Here is a 20268-nt window from a genome sequence, read left to right on the forward strand (position 1 = left end):
TTGTTTACATCTCAAAAGTAGCAATTATCTTATTTTTAGGGTTTTGAGTGTATGTGGATAAGTACATGACACTAATGAAGCCTTTCCATTGTAAGAAAAAAATCTGTAAAATCAATGGACAGCTATTACTCACAAGATTATGGATCATGAAAAATCGTAAAATTGTAATATAAATTTCAGGCGTAATTAAAAGAGGGGACTCTGGAGTACACTTGCAGCAAATTTAGCAAGTTTTTGAAAAGTCGCAAACGATGAATCAGGCAAAAACTTTTGGAAACCCTAAACTTCGCCCACAATGTCGATCATAATAAAAAAATTAAGAGGTGAACTGAACACCTATAAAAATAGAATTAAAAAAAGGCGATAACATCGTGAACACCCATATGACCACTGCAGCCAATCACTGTCCTCAGCTGTGATGAGGGTATACATTATAAAGGACTGACACAACTTCTTTGCAGAAATTTTAAATATGTTCATGCAAGGCAACATTTCAAGCAGAAATCTATGAGTCTGCTGTCAAAACAGCCCCAACCAGATGATTGAAACTAATTTTTTTTGTAGTAAAAATCAAGGAACTAAATTGCGGCATAACCTTTTTGAAAAAAAAAATCCTTCAAATTTTGGAAATGAAAAAGAGAATTTTTTATTTGTTTTTGCTTGAAAAAAGATGCACAAAAAATGGTTGAATACAACGGCACAAAAATTAAAAAGGCAGAAAAGAAATATCCGCTGTGCTCACAGGCAACATGTTTCAGACCTACATGGTCCTTTTGTCAAGGCTTTTTTTTCCTTCAAATTTTGGAAATGAAAAAGAGAATTTTTTATTTGTTATTGCTTGAAAAAAGCTGCACAAAAAATGGTTGAATACAACGGCACAAAAATTAAAAAGGCAGAAAAGAAATATCCGCTGTGCTCACAGGCAACATGTTTCAGACCTACATGGTCCTTTTGTCAAGGCTTTTTTTTCCTTCAAATTTTGGAAATGAAAAAGAGAATTTTTTATTTGTTATTGCTTGAAAAAAGCTGCACAAAAAATGGTTGAATACAACAGCACAAGAATTAAAAAGGCAGAAAAGAAATATATGCTGCGCTCCCAGGCAACATGTTTCAGACCTACATGGTCCTTTGTCAGGCTATTTTTTGTCTCCTTCAAAATTTGGAAAATAATTTTTTTTTTTTTGCTTGAAGAAAGCAGCTTGTTTGTCCTGGAGAGATAAAAAAATTGTTAGAAGGCAGCAAATTACATATTTGGCTGAGACCCCTGGTATTGAAAGGGTGCAAACCTCTGCGCCAGCAGCAATGCGATATATATTATAAAAAGATCATTCCACATGGAATATCACCTGGACTGCAGCCATAGAATGATATATTATGGGGATGACAAGCCCATCCCTGCCATTTTCCTATCTGTGGACTAGTACTAACCGGCCCATGACATGCGTGGCTTTACAAGCGCGTTCTCATCGGAAAGTCTCCAGTTGTTTTGTATCCAGGACAAGACATAATACAGGACAAGACGGGGAACAAAATACATGTTTCCGAGTTTTATTAGCCGCTTAATAATCTGTGTAAGCTGCGGTAATTAGTAGGTAATAGTTAGATAATTAGCAGCTTGTTCTTTTTCTCTCTTTGTGATTGAACATCTTCCAAAAAGTTCACATACAACTTTCACTACATCAACAAAGGGTGCTGGGTGGGATAAGGATGTGACTATTGGCAGCCATTGTGGTGGCTTGTTTGGTCACTTTCTCATGCCCAAAGGGCGTATTTTGCTCCCATAACATGCCGTGACTTAATAGTCATAAACTTATTCATGATGCCAGCCTACGTGAATTCACAACCTCATGGTCGTTGGGCTTCTCACAGTGCCAGACTTATTTTAGTGCCCATAATGCCAACCTTAATTGTAGCTCGCTCAGTGCCAGAGTCACTTTCATCAGTTTGCGCGTCATCTGAGTAACAAAGATGCAAACAAGTCACGAAACGCAGCAGTTGTTACAACTTTTAATGTATATTTTTGATTATTTTTCTCTATGCGAGAGATTTAGATTGTTTTTCTGAACTTTTGAGAGTCCTGGAAAGTAAATGACTAAACTGTCAGGACTTTCAGTTCTTCCATATTATAGGAAGTGGCTATGGAGGATGATGATGGCTCCGCTGTCTGTAACATGCAACCAGTGTATGAAAGTGCAGATGGAACAGAATCGCTGGGTGGTGTCACCGCACAGAACCTGATGGAGTTTATATATAGACACAAGTTAGATGACAAAGCAAGAACACGGGATGCACTCATCTGCTGGGCTGTCACTTATGTGAACGCCGTAAAAAAAAAAAAAAGGAAATTTGTTTTTTCAGTTGTCAATAACTGTTAAAGGAGTCGTCCAGAATTACGATATTGTGACCAATCCTTAGGAAAGGTCATCAATACCTGAATGGTGAGGTCCAACACCCGGAACCTCCATGGATGAGCTGCAATCAGATGGAAACTGAGTTTGGAGCTGAAAATCACAGCGCCGTGCATTGTTTTGTGGCCACTGTCAGGTACTGCAGTGCAGCTTTATTTGGATAGGAGCTAATGTGCAATACCCGAGAACGGCTATTATATGGTCTACAGAGTGATGGCATTTAACTCAGTACACAGTTTACATCCGGCCGCTGCCTCATTCGTGGAGGTGCTCGGTGTCGGACCTCCACCAAATAGATATTGATGACCCAATTTGAGGATAGGTCATAGTAGTGGACAACCGCTTTAAATTATTTTTTACTATGAACCAAAAACTAACAGGCAGGTAGTTGCTAATTATTACTTGCCTGTTCTATCCAGTGCTGGCTCAGAGTGGTCACTGACCGATCCTGCTGGTGATTCAGCTGCTCCACATCAACAGAGCAGCTCTTCTTCTTCTGGGCTACTCTGTCGACAGGGCGTGACTGCTGAAGTCATGCTGATTGACAGCTGGCTCCCCGCAGTTAGGTAGTGGGGAGCTGGCTGTCAATCAGCATGACTTCGGCAGTCACGCCTCATCAACAGAGCAGAGCAGAAGAAAAGCTGCTGCCCTGTTAATGTGACATCAGCAGAAGCCACAGTATCACCGACAGGAGCAGTCAGTGACCGCTGTGAGCCGGCAGAAATGGGCACGGGGCACAACTGCTTGTTAGTTCTTAAGCCCTCAGTAAAAAGCTCATATAGTATTGGATAACCCCTTTGAATATTCCCAGTTGCAAATAATAATTCTCCCCAAATGTACTTAAAAGAAGAAAAATGCAGCCAGGGAAACATCGAGGGTCCATCCACGCAGGTCAGATAAGCGAGATATTCTGTTCCAAAAATAAGATATAATGAGATAAATCCTCATCCACAAGCCGCAGAAAAAAAAATTGCAATGGAAGCTGACTGGCAATGCAGATTTCACATGTACTATACATAGCCTGACCATTTATACTTATTCCTCAGCAATATCTACATGACTTAGTGTGGACTTCGCTGCTACAGATTTTCCACGACTTTCGATCTTCGTGTTGCAGAGGTGAAAAATCTGCAAAACTTAAATTAACCAATTTTTAAAAAAAATCTGCAGCGCAGCTCAATTTCCACTGGAGATTTTTTTGACTGCAGGGTGTAGATGAAATTATATTTCCCAAAATCTCACCCAAATGTGTAGTACTGTAATACCTAACGTATTTTCCGCCCTGAAAGTTCACTTTGTATCTGACCATTGTGGACATCCTAAGCAGTTCCATATAGATACGTGAAATTGCTCTTTAATGGTGTTTGGATCATTTGCATTTTAATGATAAATGGTGTAAATTGGCCCCGAAAATACATTTTTGAAAGTTTCACTGGTGCTGGAACATTTTTGAGATTGTGCCATAGACGTGGGCTGAGACATCCAAGACAAGCAAGTCGAGACAAACCTCACAACTGTGTCAAAGTTCTGGATGGAACAGGACAATGTTCAGAAACCGATGATTCCTACAAGTACCTTACTGACAAGACCAGCAGCAAGTCTGCAGCAAATCCATAGCCTTTGCAGAAAATGCAGCAATAGCCTCACAATTTAGTGCGGCTATTGCCACTGTCAATTTGCTATGGCATAAATTCAGCAGCAAATACGTTCCATGTGAACATACTCTGAAAGGTCCTTTTACAAGAAGAGATAATCTGGCTGTCTACGCTCATTACACGTTCATTTTACATGCAGCAATCATCTGCACAGAAATAAATACTCGTTACTTTCTATACTTTAAATATTCTTGGCAGCAAATCCTTTCCACAGGATAGGTGATGACTTGCTGATCGCTGGGGGTCTGACTGCTGGGACACCTGTAATCCCAAGAACAGAATTTCTCTCCGGCATTTACATAGACGATGAATAGAGAGCACCGTTCTCTGTATCCATGGGGGTCTCAAGCAATCCACAAGGTATCTCCTATCCTTTGATGATAGCTTGCCAAGTTGGAAATAACTCTTTAAGGCTTTGGCTATATGGAGAATTACGTATTCTATGATTTTAATCAAGTTACAGCTGCAGTCCAGGGCAATGTATTGCGCTGCATTCAGTGCAGCTGTCAATCAAGCCTCTTTTTGCTCACCCGTCAGCGTGCCAAGTATTAGGGTCCAACTATAGCATGTGCAGAAGGGACAATCTACAGTTTTCTAAGCATACTCTTTGGTCAATGTATAGCCCTTTTTTATTGACACTACAGTATAAAATATTAGTATTATGGGGGTTTTTAGCACTCGTCTTGCGATACATTCAGCTGTTTGAAAGCACCTCCAGGAAGTGCTGCTCCTCTTCTTTGTTGACCATGCACAGCTCCCTACATGTTGCAGTGGCAGTGCCAGGTTTCATTCATGCTGTAATAACGGGCACAGCCAAGACGCATTCCCACCTACATTCGCACTCTGGAGGACATTTTAGAAGGAAACTCATTCTTTCTACCCAATAGAAGCGACAATAGATCAAAGACTCAGGAGGGTCTTTGTACATTAGTGTGGCGCCCCTGAGGGTTCAGTTGCCACAGAGGTACTGCACCTCACCCAGAGGTGTGGTGTCTCCTTCTCTCAGGTAAGGAGGGAGTGCTGCACGGAACTCCAACACCCGCATTCAACACTACACTGCTCCAGGCCGGCTGAAAGGGCAAGATGCAATGTGTTTCCTGCTGAGCCCTGTCCCTGGCTGGAGTCGGGGGAACCAAAGGTACGGGGAACCAGTAGTGGGTGTGGGTGGAGGATGTAGAGTAGGGGAGCACCATTGTAGGAGGTATATAAAGGGAGGCCATCTTAGGGTGGCAGGTCAGTCAGTGAGAGTGGATTCAGTAAAGGAGAGGAGGGGAGCAGAGTCTCTTTAGGAGCTCTGCTCCACAAGTGGGGCCTAGTGATAGAGGCCCAGGAGGGGAGCAGAGGAGAAAGGCTCCGTTCTATAGAAGGGATCCCAGGGGGTATGGTGAGTGCAGGACGGTACCCGTATGCCCCGAATCTGCCTGGTGTCAGAGGGATCAGGCCGCAAGAAGGGGACCGGCCCATGGACCAGCCTTGTTACTCCAGGTCTTGGCTGGAAAAACCGGAGGCTTCTGCACTTCCATGGTGCAGTCGCCACAGTCTCATCCTAGTCACCGTGAGGGTCAAGTAGGTCCGGGAACTCCAGGTTGCCCAGAGGGAGTTCAGAGCTCCCGATCGGGACTGTGTGTGGGAAGCGCAGGGCAGGAGGGAGAAGACCCAGCGCGTGAAGTCGGTCTAGTAAGGAACACAAAGAAAGCGGGGTTCCGTCAAGCGCTCCTAAAATATCTGAGAAAGTGCTGAACCCCTGGTCTGGTAGACGCAGTGCGCCGTGGAGGCGGACACCCGTACAGTGTACCTGAGAACCTTGTACAAGAACTGTGAGTAAAGCTCTGATGACTGCACTGCACTGCCTCTGCCAATTATTTCAGCTGCGCCATCTCTCTCCCCGCACTACAAGCCCCAGCATCACCACCCACCATCAAACTCCACACTGCCCCGGGGGCCCGCTCCACCTGTGGGGAGCAGAAACACCTCAGCTGCCATCCCAACACCCCCGGAGGTCTGAAGCAGCGCTGGTAATCATTACCAGGTACCACAGGTTGCGTCACAAACTGTTTATTTATATTATCCAAGTTCCAATCCCCTTTTTCAAGAGTGACCCCAGGGTACGGGCCCGGGAGCCGACCACCGCGACACCCCCAAACCAGGCAAAGGCCCAGGTACCGAGTCGTCCCCATCCCCTGGGCGCGTCATTAGCACCAATAAAAATAGATCTAGATCTGTGTTTCCCAAACTCCAGTCCTCACGGCCCCCAACAGATCAGGTTGTCAGGATTTCCTTAGTATTGCACAGATGAGAGAAACCTTTGGCAATAACTGCTGCCTTGATAATAATTCCATCACCTGTGCAATAGTAAGGAAATCCTGAAGTCATGAACTGTTGGGGGCCGTGAGGACTGGAGATTGCGAAACACTGATCTAGACCCTATCTTCTGTATTGAAGCATCTCATGAGCATGTGCAAAGGTTATTGGGAAGGGAGGGGGATGAGGTGAGCTGTGACATCACCTATCGTGAATGGTGGATCCTGTGTTATCTACCGTATATAGAGGTGTTATCAATCATTGTACAGGAGGGGGAGGAGGTGAGATGTGATATCTCCTATTGTGAATGGTGGATCCTGTGTTATCTACTGTATATAGAGGTGTTATCAGTCATTGTACAGGAGGAGGAGGAGGTGAGCTGTGACATCATCTATTGTGAATGGTGGATCCTGTGTTATCTACTGTATATAGAGATGTTATCAGTCATTGTACAGGAGGGGGAGGAGGTGAGCTTGGACATCACCTATTGTGAATGGTGGATCCTGTGTTATCTACTGTATATAGAGGTGTTATCAGTCATTGTACAGGAGGAGGAGGAGGTGAGCTGTGACATCACCTATTGTGAATGGTGGATCCTGTGTTATCTACTATATATAGAGGTGTTATCAGTCATTGTACAGGAGGGGGAGGAGGTGAGCTGTGACATCACCTATTGTGAATGGTGGATCCTGTGTTATCTACTGTATATAGAGATGTTATCAGTCATTGTACAGGAGGGGGAGGAGGTGAGCTGTGACATCATCTATTGTGAATGGTGGATCCTGTGTTATCTACTGTATATAGAGGTGTTATCAGTCATTGTACAGGAGGAGGAGGTGAGCTGTGACATCACCTATTGTGAATGGTGGATCCTGTGTTATCTACTGTATATAGAGGTGTTATCAGTCATTGTACAGGAGGGGGAGGAGGTGAGCTGTGACATCATCTATTGTGAATGGTGGATCCTGTGTTATCTACTGTATATAGAGGTGTTATCAGTCATTGTACAGGAGGAGGAGGTGAGCTGTGACATCACCTATTGTGAATGGTGGATCCTGTGTTATCTACTGTATATAGAGGTGTTATCAGTCATTGTACAGGAGGAGGAGGTGAGCTGTGACATCACCTATTGTGAATGGTGGATCCTGTGTTATCTACTGTATATAGAGGTGTTATCAGTCATTTGAAATCATCTTTATGTTGATAAGGACCCTGCTGAAAATTCCTCTTGAAGGGTCAGGAAGTATAAGTCTAAAATAGCCCCGGTGTAAAAATTGCAAGATTACTAATTTTGTTTTCAATAAAAATCATGATATTGGGAAAAACAGCCCCATTTAAACAGTTGATTGACTTGAGTGCCGGGCAACAACTGATCTGATGATGACGGAGTCTCCTAAAAATCGACCAGCAATCTCATATCTTACCAGGACTCCGTATGGCTCTTTTCAGCCTCTATTTCCCTTGCTGTTGGGGCACACACGTTATTTTTGACTGTTCAGCCAAGCTCATTTGTGGCTTTGACACTATCCTCATAAAATAATTTATTACTTACATCGTGGCCCCAATCTAATGCATGACCCGACGTGGAGCGATCCCAGACACCGGAACAAAGTGCAAACCCAGCAACATTTCTCAGAAGCTTTAGAAAAACTTTTTCAGTACTTGTGTGAAGATGAATATGTGATTATTGATTGCCTATTTGTGTTTTTTTTTCCTATACTTTTACTAATATTAATAAATGTGTTATGCACAAATGTCTGATCTCTTCCTAGCCTTCCTTTGTGAGAATATATTGTGCAAAAATCCCCTATGTTTGCGGCTGGCGGGTAAAACTGTAATTTTCCTGCAATTTCCTGTGCTTGAGACACAAGGTGTTGTATGTAAAGTCGGAAGGAGTCAACATGAAGATGCCTTCTCCCTGTGTGACATTTTCATGTTGTTCTTCAATATTTTGGTTTTATGACATTGCTTGTGTGGTCAAACTGATCCAGTAACTTAATTGTCCAGGTCAGAAGGATTTAAGCTATAGTTTTTGTAAAATGTTAAGTCGTTTTAAAAAAATTCTGAATTTTGGAAAAGAAAAAAAAATGGTCCGTGTGTCACGGGTATACCGCAAAAGAGAGGGTCCAGAAGACTAGAGTGGCAGGTTTCATGTACTCCTGCACTGGTTAGGAGCACTTCACCATATTAGTAAACAGTGCAGCTTTTCTCCTTGCTGGTAGCTTTCCAGCTTTGTTGGTCTCAGCTATTCAGTGTTAGCCACTCCCCTCTGCTATATATACTCACCTCTGGCACTTAGAAATTGCCAGTGTTAGTTTTATGCTGCCTGGTTGTGGAGTTAGAGGTGTTGGTTATTTGAGGAGGCGTTTGGAGTGTTGTTCAGAAGACTGTTGCTTAGTAATTTGTCTGTGTGCATATCCTCATCCTCTCCTATTTGAATCATAGAATCATAGAATGGTAGAGTAGGAAGGAACCTCCTGGGTCACCTGGTCCAACCCCCTGCTCAAAGCAGGATTCACTAAATCATCTCAGATAGATGTCTGTCCAGCCTCTGTTTGAAGACGTCCATTGAAGGAGAACTCACCACCTCTTGTGGCCGCCTGTTCCACTCATTGATCACCCTCACTGTCAAAACGTTTTTTCTAATATCTAATCTGTGTCTCCTCCCATTCAGTTTCATCCCATTGCTTCTAGTCTTTCCTTGCGCAAATGAGAATAAAGATGATCCCTCTACAGTGTGACATCCCTTGAGATAGTTGTAGACAGCTATTAAGTCTCCTCTCAGTCTTCTCTTTTGCAAGCTAAACATTCCCAGATCCTGTAACCGTTCCTCTTAGGACATGGTTTGCAGACCGGTCACCATTCTGGTCGCTCTTCTCTGAACTTGCTCCAGTTTGTTGATGTCTTTTTTAAAATGTGGTGCCCAAAACTGGACGCAGTATTCCAGATGAGGTCTGACCAAAGAGGAGTAAAGTGCGATAATGACTTCACGTGATCTAGACTGTATGCTTCTGTTAATACATCCCAGAATTGTATTTGCCTTTTTTGCTGCTGCATCACACTGTTGACTCATGTTCAGTCTATTAGTATACCTAAGTCTTTTTCACATATGCTATTGCTTAGCTCTATTCCTCCCATTCTGTATATGCTTTTTTCATTTTTATTGCCCAGATGTAGCACTTTCAATTTTTCCGTTAAAAACCATTCTGTTGGTTGCTGCCCACTGCTCCAGTTTATTTAGGTCTTTTTGAATCCTCTCTCTCTCTTCTCTAGTATTAGCTATCCCTCTCAGCTTTGTGTCATCAGCAAATGTAATCAGCTTACCCTCAATTCCTTCATCTAAATGATTGATAAAGATGTTGAACAATACAGGTCCTAGGACAGAGCCCTGTGGTACCCCACTTGAGACATTCATCCAACTGGATGTGAAGCCATTTACGACTACTCTTTGAGTCCGATCAATAACCTTGAAGTTTGAGTCTTCACATGTCTTCCTCCTCTAGTTATCCAAAATTCTATAATAACTTGATTGCTGCCTCCTAGGGTCCTATTTGTTTTTTGCTTCAATTTCTCCTTTGTGTTCCACTCTGTTTGTGAGTGCATATTTGTATGATTGGTATTTTCATTTGTCCCTTTGCATCTTCCCTTCTTAGTCTGGTTTGTATATTCTTATACACTAAAACTCCCCACTTCTCTAGGTGGAGGAGGGGACAGATAAGGGCTGATTGAAGAGCTCAGCAAGGCACGTGGCCACAGCGTCTTCACCATCAGAAGTAATCCGGGGAGCAGGGATAGATTAGGGCACCCCTTGCTTTAGGGATAGGGAAGGAGCCCCTAGCGCTGGGATATCCTGCAACAGTGTTACCGGTTTCCAAGTCTCGTAACCTTTTTATTTTTCCTTTGATGGAGCTGTTTTGAGAGTTTGTATTTTTGGGGCACGAGCTGACATTTTTAATGGTACCATTTTGAGATTTTTGAATCAATTTTTTTTTTGGGAAGGGGAAGTGACTGAGAAAAAAAAACAATTCTGGTGCAATTTTTTACTTTATGGCAGTTACTGCATGAGTTATGCTTTATTTTACAGATGCAGCAATTCCAAATCTCTTTTCTTGTTAACTTTTAAGGGTCTTATGTGATACATCGGGGCTGATTTACTAAGCAACATGCACCCCAAATCTGGCTCAATTTGTGCTAAGAAATGTATTTTGTGCATTGCGCCACATTATGTGTTTTAGACTTGTTCTAGATATAGCTGATATAATGATCCAATGTGCTCAAATTGCACCACAATTGATGTTGTAAACTTAGACTGGACAGTCTAAGACTATGTGCCCACGTAGCAGATTTGATGCAGAGCGTTTTTGCCTCTCTGTAGCAGAAAAAAATGCATGCAGATTTACATGCGTCTCGTTCTGCCAGAGAGAAGCGTTTTTTCAGCGTTTTTACATGAGTTTTCACATGCGTTTTTTCAAGCAGTTTTCCAAGCGATTTTGAGCATCACTTGGAAAAGTGCTTGACAAGTTGGTCACACAATATAAATCCATGCAACCGGCAACCGGCATGGATTTATAATGTGTGAACAACGGATGCTTTAAATGCTGCATCTATAGTAAAAAAAAAAGAGAATTAAAACGTTAAAAATAAAAAAAAACCTGTATACTCACCTCTCCGGTCTCCTCCGGTCTGCTCCCAGTGGCGTCCTCTCTCCTCGGCGGCCCGCGGTGCACTGTCAGGACCTGCGGTGACATCATTTAGTCAGCTGATGGTCACGCGACCATCACCTGACCGCCGACGTCAGCGGTCGCGTGACCATCAGGTGACTAAATGACGTCACCGCAGATCCTGACAGTGCACCGCGGGACGCCAAGGAGAGAGGACGTGGTCGGGAGCAGACCGGGGGCCGCCGGAGAGATGAATATACAGGATTTGTTTATTTTTAACTTTTTTATTTCTTTTTTTCACCGCGTGGTAGCCGGGATGAAGAGGAGTTGTAGTCTCCCCTTCATCCCGGATACCACACGCACTGCAATTACGCTGCAAATTCGCGGCTATTGAATTTAATGGAAACGTAGCAAATCCACATATACCTGCGGGTTTGCTGCGTTTCAATGTTCCCCAATGGCCGCAAATTTGCAGCGTAATCGCGGTAGAAATGGTCATGCTGCGTTTTGCAACGCAATGCGAATTCGGCGCGCAAATTAGCGCATCATGTGCACAGCACATCCGAATTCACATTGCTTTGCATGGCAGACTGTTTTACAAGCGTTTTCGCTGCGTTTTCGCAGCCGTAAAAACGCCGCAAAAACCTAAAGATTCACCAAATTTACCAAATAGCTTGAGCCACTTTGACAAATCTGGCACAATATAAGACTCTCATATCTGAGTTTGCACTGTCTAAAAGTTAGACTGCCCCACTGCATATAGCGAGTACAAAGAACACTCTAGACCAGGGGAAGGCAATTAGTTTTTCTGTGGAGCCACATGAGATCCCGTGACTGTTGTGGAGGACCGAACCACTAGGCTGAAATGAACTCTGTTCAATAGTAATATTAACATATTAAATGCAATTATAATTAAAATCCCTTACATACAGTGAGCCCCCACACAGCAACTCTATATACAGTATGAAACCCCACAAAGCCCCCTATATACAGTATGAGCCCCCACAAAGTTCCTTACATAGTGAGCCCCCACATAACCCCCTATATACAGTATGAGACCCCACATAGCTCCCTATATACAGTATGAGCCTTTCTATATACTGTACAATTTGAGCCCTCACATACCCCCCTATATACAGTATGAGAACCCACGTAGCCCTTTATGTACAGTATTAGCTCCCTATATACAGTATGAGCATTTCTATGTACAGTATGAGCCCCAACATAACACCCTGCATACAGTGTGAGACCCCACATAGCCCCCTATATACAGTATGAGCCTTTCTGTATACAGTATGAGCCCTCACATAACCCCCTATATAAATTTTGAGACCTCACGTAACCCTCTATATACAGTATTAGCTCCCTATATACAGTATGAGCATTTATATATACAGTATGAGCCCCACGTAACCCCCTATATACAGTATGAGACCCCACATAGCCTCGTATATACAATATAAGCTCCTTATATACAATATGAGCCCCCACATAGCCCCCGGTCTCCGGTGCACTGACTCTCCACACAGCAGACGGGATGATTGATGGAAGAAGGAGCTTGTGGTCCCCTCCTTCACTAATTGTAATCACCGCTGTCTGCATCCAGAGGATGAGGATAGTGGTGGTGAGGGCATGGTGCGACCCCTGGGCCACTGTCTCGGTCTGCGGGCCGCACTTAGCCCAGCTCTGTTCTAGACCTTTCCTATAGAAACCCAGAGGCAAAGCGCTATGCTATAACTAAACAAACAGCATCATAAAACTTGGCGTCAGGTTCTCTTTGACTCAACACATCTATCTGTGGATTAATACACAGCCTGCAAAATATCTTAAAACCTAATATGGACTTATTAAAAAAAGGATTAAATTGCCCCTGGAGTGCACAAGTCCGATGTCATTTGCACAGAGCATGATATTACAGATGTACTACACATGCAAACATGTGAACTCCATCATCTGGCCCGTAATCTCTGATTAAGCTCTGATTCGACTCCAGTGCGCACTAAACCTGTCAGGCGGCAGCTCCCCTGGAAGCAGAGTGACTCATAGGTTATAGCTGGACGCACACAAAGTGCGAGCCGTGAAACTCTAAACTGCAATTATTAAATAAGTACAGCAAAGCCCCATAGGTATAACCGAGGGGGAACAATGGGGCGGATTCTGTCCAAATTGGCCGCAGTATTGGTCTGAATGGAGACTCGTATACTGGGGTATGTGAAACAGACCACTGTGGTTTGATCACAAGCCTTGGATTTTTGTTGTTTATTAACTTAAAGACGTGCACTAAATAGGACACTGACTCTTGATTAAAAATTGTGCTACATATGTGTATAGCGTCCTTGCATGCAACGGGAAAACACAAAAATTGTGTGAATTTATCGCTTTGGCTGACATAAGTTTTATTTGCCGGGATAATAGTAAGAGCATTACATTGCTATTCTATAGCGCCATTAATGTAATGGCTTAAAAGGGTTGTCCGGGCTTGAGGTACAAGTCTGCAGTCAATCTATGTGACTGCAGACTTGATAATCCTCACCGTGCATGCACTGCACGCTATGAGGATTCTCAGATGCTGGAGAATATTTCCTGCTACATTCCAACTAGACGTGTCCGGTCGCACTCAATGCTGTGCATGTCTAGTCAGTATGTGACCACATGTATGCAATACGCATTCTTGCGATTTTGCTCCCCCCACTCCTGGTGCCAATACCAGAGAATCCTGACTGCGCACTATGCACGATCTAAGGATTCACAAGTCTGCAGACACATAGTGGGACTGCAGACTTATACCCTAAAGGCTGGACCAACCCCTTTTAATATAATCTTTAAAGCGTACCTGTCCATTCACACAAAACTTGTAGCAAAGCATTGTCTTGCTGCCCTCATCCTCCACAAGGTAAAGCTGCTTTTAGTGCACATACCAGTCTAATATATGTCCATGGACTGTCCTAAGTCTCCAACTTCATAATTAGCCATTCACTTTTTTAAGTGGGCAGTTCTTCACCAGTATTCTCCCAGCCCTATAGGTGCTGGAATTTCCTTTAATCTCAATTTAGCTTGCACTGCTCTCGTTATGGCCTAATGGCTTGTCTGCCCTCAATGGAAGCTGTTTTAAGCTATACATGTACCAATGTAGTTTGACAGACATTAAAACAGGATCATAGTCCAACCCGTGCCCCCACTCTCTGTAAAAAAAATCAAAGCCCCACCCACAGTTCCTGCGGAGGGTCAAAACCCCACCCATACTTCCTGTACAGTGAAAAAGCCTTATCTCTGCTACTAAAGAAGGATTACACCTGTCATCAGACATTGACAGAAGGGAAACACTTTAGGGTGATTTTTTGGGGGGGGGTCCAAGACAATTTAACGTTTGAATAAAGTGATTTGCAGGTTGCCTATTTATCACATTATCAAATTAGTCACTCTACTTTCAGAGCATTTGATCTATTTAAAGGTTATATCCTCTTGCTCCAATGCATTTAAAATAAAAGAAACAAATATCCTTAATTAAAAATATTTTAGCCTGCAGTCCTGATGCAAAATTATATTTCCATGGTAACACTACTGTGTAGTCAGATCCTTCAGTGAAACCTTCCATTTGTCCCTGCGCCTCTTGCATGTTAGGTAGGTTAGCAAGTAGGGGTCAGTAACAAAATGACTACACATGGATTGGCTTTAATGTGTTAACTTAAAGATACATAAATCTGCAGAGGAGCTGTAGACACAACATGTTGAGAGTTTTTTTAATTCCGACTAATTGCAAAGTTGTTTTATTTTTTTAATTTCAAGTCAATGGATGCATGAAATTAAATGGTTGAAAAAAAATGGACCATTCCTAAGAAACTACTATAGACATCCAGCTCAGAAAGGAAGCTGCATAAAAGCTAGAAATAAAAATAATTTATGGTAAAGGAAGCAATCAATATCGGTGGATCAGTAGGTTATGATGATGTGTTCCGATCTTGCATTCTGTAGTGGACCAAGACCGTTGGATCTGAGATGTCAATCTTGGGGCATTTGGGTCTCCGATGCTCAGCACAACATCTCACCAACATCTCAGTAAGGACTGGGGTTAACAAAGACTCCAACGAGCATTCTCACATCAAAAGTGAAAGTGTAACGCAGATCTCCAGAGGTGGAAATCTGTTCTATCCTGATCCTCCTCCTACATATGTTGTTGTGTAGATGAAGATGGAAAACAGCTGGAATCTCCACTGCAGCTTGTAAAATACACGAGTGTGAAATTTCCCCTCTCACCCATAGTGACAAATCAGAAAGTCTATAATATTAACCTTGTAATGACCTTCAGGGGAGTATCTCTGATAAGTATGGAACCCATACTTGCCAAGTTGAGCGTGGTTTGTATTGAGGGGAGAAAGACGTTGGAGTATCTGTAAGATATCCCATAAATGTCTGATTGATGGCAAGAGGATATAAGTTTTCGAAGAAGAAAAGACCCCCTGCAGACGTTGCCTGAATTTTGAAGGCGATGGTTGAGAGATTTTCTCTACCCAACTCCTTCCATGACAGTTGCAGAAAGAGGAGAGCAAAAGGGGGTAGGAAGCTGCGTGCATTGCCTGGCGGAATGATGCCCACTATAATGATTTCACAAGCGCAACTGCCACCTATTAATCACTTATGCCATATCTTGAGGATAAGCCATAAATTCATAGGATGGGAATAAAGACCTAAAGGATATGCTGACTTGGGGCAGATGCATATTTTTTCTAAAAAATAAATCGGCAGCATGTTGCAGCCCTAGCAAACGTGCTGCCTAAAAAAATCTGCGAGGATTCTGCACAGAAATTCATCGGTGGTGCAATTTTTCTTTTGTGATCTGTAGCAAAATCTTCAATGAATTTGCACATAACTCATTCAGATTTTGCTGTGGGTTTTTTAACTCTCAATTCACAGCTTGTGGAGAAATCCTACAGCCCTACACCCTGAGCGGATGATCCTCTTTATGTTTTAAATTGGACTAAGGCCCCCTTCACAAATCCGTGTTTGCAGTACATGTGGCATCTGTTTTTTTTTTTCATGGATGCCACATGTACCCATTATAACCTATACTGTTGTGCACATGCCCGTTTTTTACCGGCAGAACGGATGACAAGGATCAATACAAGTCTATAGGTCCATGTAAAACAAGTGCAGCACTCGGATGGCCTCCGTGTGCTGTCCGTGTTTAACATTGCAATGTATACGAGAAGCTTTGTCATTTTTTGGCATGCCAGAAAAACACTGATTGCACACTAATGACACCGGTACTGCTTGTTCACATGGCCTAACACTGCATTCACACGTCACGAACCGTGATTCACAGACGGCCACGGTTCTCCCGACCCAAACTCGACAGCCTCATAGGCATTTCAGGTCAGAACATCCATGTCCAGGTCAGAACATCCATGTCCAGTCCGTGCATCACGGGCCATACACGGAGTGATGTGTGAATCCGACCTCATCCATGGCAAGGCAGCGCCACTTAGTTTTCTGCTAGGATGATTGCACACCAGTTCCCTACCGAGATCGCTAATGAAATACGATGTGACATTCATGCTCTTTCATTTGACCGCGGAGACTGAAATTACTTGTCATTCTTTAAATGATTGTTGGATTTTGGCTTTGAAATGATCTTATTAGACTCATGAAATAAAACTCCCTTCTCCGCTGCAACATGTCATTAATGTAATTTGGCCGATGTTAAAGGCCAGGAGGTATAATTAGCGCAATAATTTAATGTCTGCAAATAGACCTTTTGTCTCTGAGCAGGGGTGCAGATAAAGGTCTAATTGCGAATGGGCTGCCAGTCAGATGGACGCCGGACAAGTCCTTGCTTGCTCTCGTGTTGTCATCCTTGTGCCTCATTGTATTCACAATCACTTATCTGGTTCTTCATTTTTTATTTATCACTTATAAAATAAATATAAGTTGGTAAATGTGACTTTAATGTCGCCCTTGTGTTACCTAGAATGGAAGACCCTACTGCAGTTAACGTCAACATATTGTCAACCTCGGCTTTCAGTATATTCTGTGTGCACAGAGCCATCGTTTTGTGCACATGGAAGTGCGGCCGGCCTGTCTAAACAAGCTATTAACCGGCTGTCAATCATATTACACGTAGCTGTCATGGCCGCCATCGTGTAGGGTACGTCTACATAATGATATATTGTAAGTTCCAAAGAGACATGAAACTGTTAACGTTGCTGAGGCATTATGGAATATACCTGATCTCTCTGTCAACAGTGGTAATTAGTGTGAATGGAGGCTAGCCAAAGGTGGGAGCCCTAATGAACACCGTGTGTACGTACTGGCTTCTCCTCCTTTTAATTGTTTAGATTTATTAGAAAGACAATGGTTGGGTGGAACATTACTCAAGCGCGAGTCTAATCAGCCCTGGCAGAAAACACCACTAATTATCCTGGAATACTTCGATAAGTTCAGGATCTGATTGGCAATATTTCCATATTATGCAGCACAAATGATTTATTTGGAAGGATAGTTGTTGTTTTCTTTTTTTTTTTCTTTCTTTTTGCATTGAGTATTATGTAAGGGTTTACTCTAAGAAACTTAGGAGAAAAGTTTTCCAAACGCTCATGATTCTGACTGCAGATATCCTTCAGTGTGCCTGCGTAATGCAATAAACAAGTTCAGGCCAGGACTGGCCCACCGGAGAATAGGAGAATCTTCCGGTGGGCCGCCCCAGTGTGTTATTGCACTTGATTCACAATTTGCAGAAAAAAAAGATATAATCTACTCATTCATTAAACAAGCTAATATTACATAGAAGCAAAAGGAAATTTGTGCACTAGGGTCAAGTTATTTTTGCATTTAGCTGAACAGTGGGCATCAAGAATCAATGTTACTCGGGGGCCTTTGCCAACCCGGTCCGACACTGAACAAGTTGCACAAAGACGTGGTGCTGTCACAAAGTGTGCCTATGAAACAGTATATATGATTTTCAGTATATGTTCTTTGTAGTGTTGCAGGTACATACACTCTTGCCAACAGGTTTGGAGTTTTTGGAAACAATTACAGCAAATTCAAGGTTGTTCTCGGCCAAAAAGGGTGGATTTTACCTAAACTCAGAATTGGGGTGTTCCCCGGCAAGACACAGGGAGCTAAAACATTCCTAAATTATGCAGGCTTGGTGGGGTCCGGCTCTTCAGACAAAATAGGTATCAGTCACTTGATGTTACTGTTTCTTATAGGATGATTCTTGAATGCTCCATTAGACCTCACCGATGTTCCTTGAGAGAAGAGAAAAGTTTATAATGAACTTAAAGGAAACTAAATACAGTAATGCACAAAAAATCCCATGACTTTCTCCCTGAATCTTTTTTCATTCCTTTGGTCCTATTTCATCTTATATTACAAGATAAAATTATAAAGAAATCTCCTCTGGGGGTCCCAAGAGCTCAGCCATGTGTCCCCTCATCCTTCTGCTCAACTGCCTTCTGTCTGACTGTAAAACAACTGACTGCAGCAGGAGCTTCTCCCCTCTCTGCATTAGGACACAAAGATCATTAAAAGGGTATTCCCATCTCCAAGATCCTATCCCAATATGTAGCAGGTGTAATAATAATAATATTAGCAAATACTTGCAATTAGAAATGTAGTATAGTTCTTCTGATTAGCTATGTTGCTTACCCCATGTGCAGGGCATTGCAGTAGCTTAGGTATCCATGGTTACGACCACTCATAAAGTGACCGTTAGTTGTCAGTGGTCTTACCCATGGATACCTAAGCTACAGCAATGCCCTGCACATGGGGTAAGCAACATGGCTAATCAGAAGAACTATACTACATTTCTAATTGGAAGTTTTTACTAATATAATTATTACACCTACTACATATTTGGATAGGATCTTGGAGATGGGAATATCCCTTTAAGCCTTTAGCTTTATCTGCCCTCTTACCTAGTACTGCAGTCAGAAATGGGGCAGATTTTCAGAAGGATGTCCCATGTGATGCCTGCAGGCTGAAGAGGATTCTTCTGACTAACAGCAAAGGCAATATTATCTCCCCTTTATGGTTTAATATTCATATATGAAACTGATATGGAGTACTGTGCAAAAGTTTTAGGCATATGTGGAAAAAATGCTGCTAAAATGCTTTAAAAATTAGAAATGTTAATACTTATTTTTTTTCAATTAACAAATGTAAAGTGAATGAAATGTGACATATTTAGCAGTTTGTTTGCCACACGGCTGGAGATTGGCACAATAATGAGGGGCTGCAGAAACCGCGGTGGAGGGTACTTGTAAAGTTTGGGGCGGCATTTCAGCAAATAGAGTTAGGAATTTAGTTAAGATTAATGGTGTCCTCAATGCTGAGAAATCCAGGCAGATACTTAGCCATCATGTAATACCATCAGGAGGCGTCTGATTGGCTCCAAACTTATTCTGCAACCGGACAACGGTCTCAAACATCCGGCCAATGTCATTAAGAATGAGGGGTCCTGGAAGTGATGATCTGGCCCCCACAGATCCCTGATCCCATATCCTCCAGCCTGCCTGGAATCACATGAAGGATCTGCAAAAACCTCATACACAGAAGATCTGGGGTCAGTTCTCCGAGATGTTTGGAACAACCTCCTGCCTAGTTCCTTAAAAAACTGTGTACAAGTGACAAGTACCTCAAAGAATTGAAGCGTTGATGCTGTTTTGAATGCAAAAGGTGGTCCTGCCAAATACTGATTTAGATTTCTTTTTGGTTCATTCACTTTGAATTTTTGTTTAGTGATAAAAGTGAATTAATAACACTTCTATTTTTGAAAGCTTCTAACTTTGCAGCATTTTTTTTCACACCTTTATAAAAAGTTTGCACTTTACCGTATATGATGGTGTATCCATTGTATGAGCATCAGGCTCCTGTCCAGTCAGTAAGAAACTAGTTTTGCTTGGAAAATTAGCAGTGGATGGTACCAGACGTTTTGTTGGCTGAATGTATTTAAAGCCTCTTTGATATACATAGCAATTTACGGCAGCAACTTTCTTTTGCTGGGAAATACATTAAAAGTGTGACATGCAGAAGTAGTGCTGTTGCTTCAAAAGCATCCAGCAACTTTTACAAATAACACAAGCACAGGAGACAGAAAGTGTTGTACTTCAGAAGCATCCAGCAACTAGAGGGGTTAATACAGTCACAGGAGACAGGGAGTGTTTTAGCAGAGCCCCAGGGGGATTGTGGGGAACTTGTTATTGTAGTCTGGTTGAAGCCGAAAAGAAAGGTGGTGTGTTATCTGGA

This window comes from Phyllobates terribilis, unplaced genomic scaffold (genome assembly GCF_046119375.1).
Source record: "Phyllobates terribilis strain yellow unplaced genomic scaffold, ASM4611937v1 Scaffold_14__1_contigs__length_39327217, whole genome shotgun sequence".
Lineage (NCBI taxonomy): Eukaryota > Metazoa > Chordata > Amphibia > Anura > Dendrobatidae > Phyllobates > Phyllobates terribilis.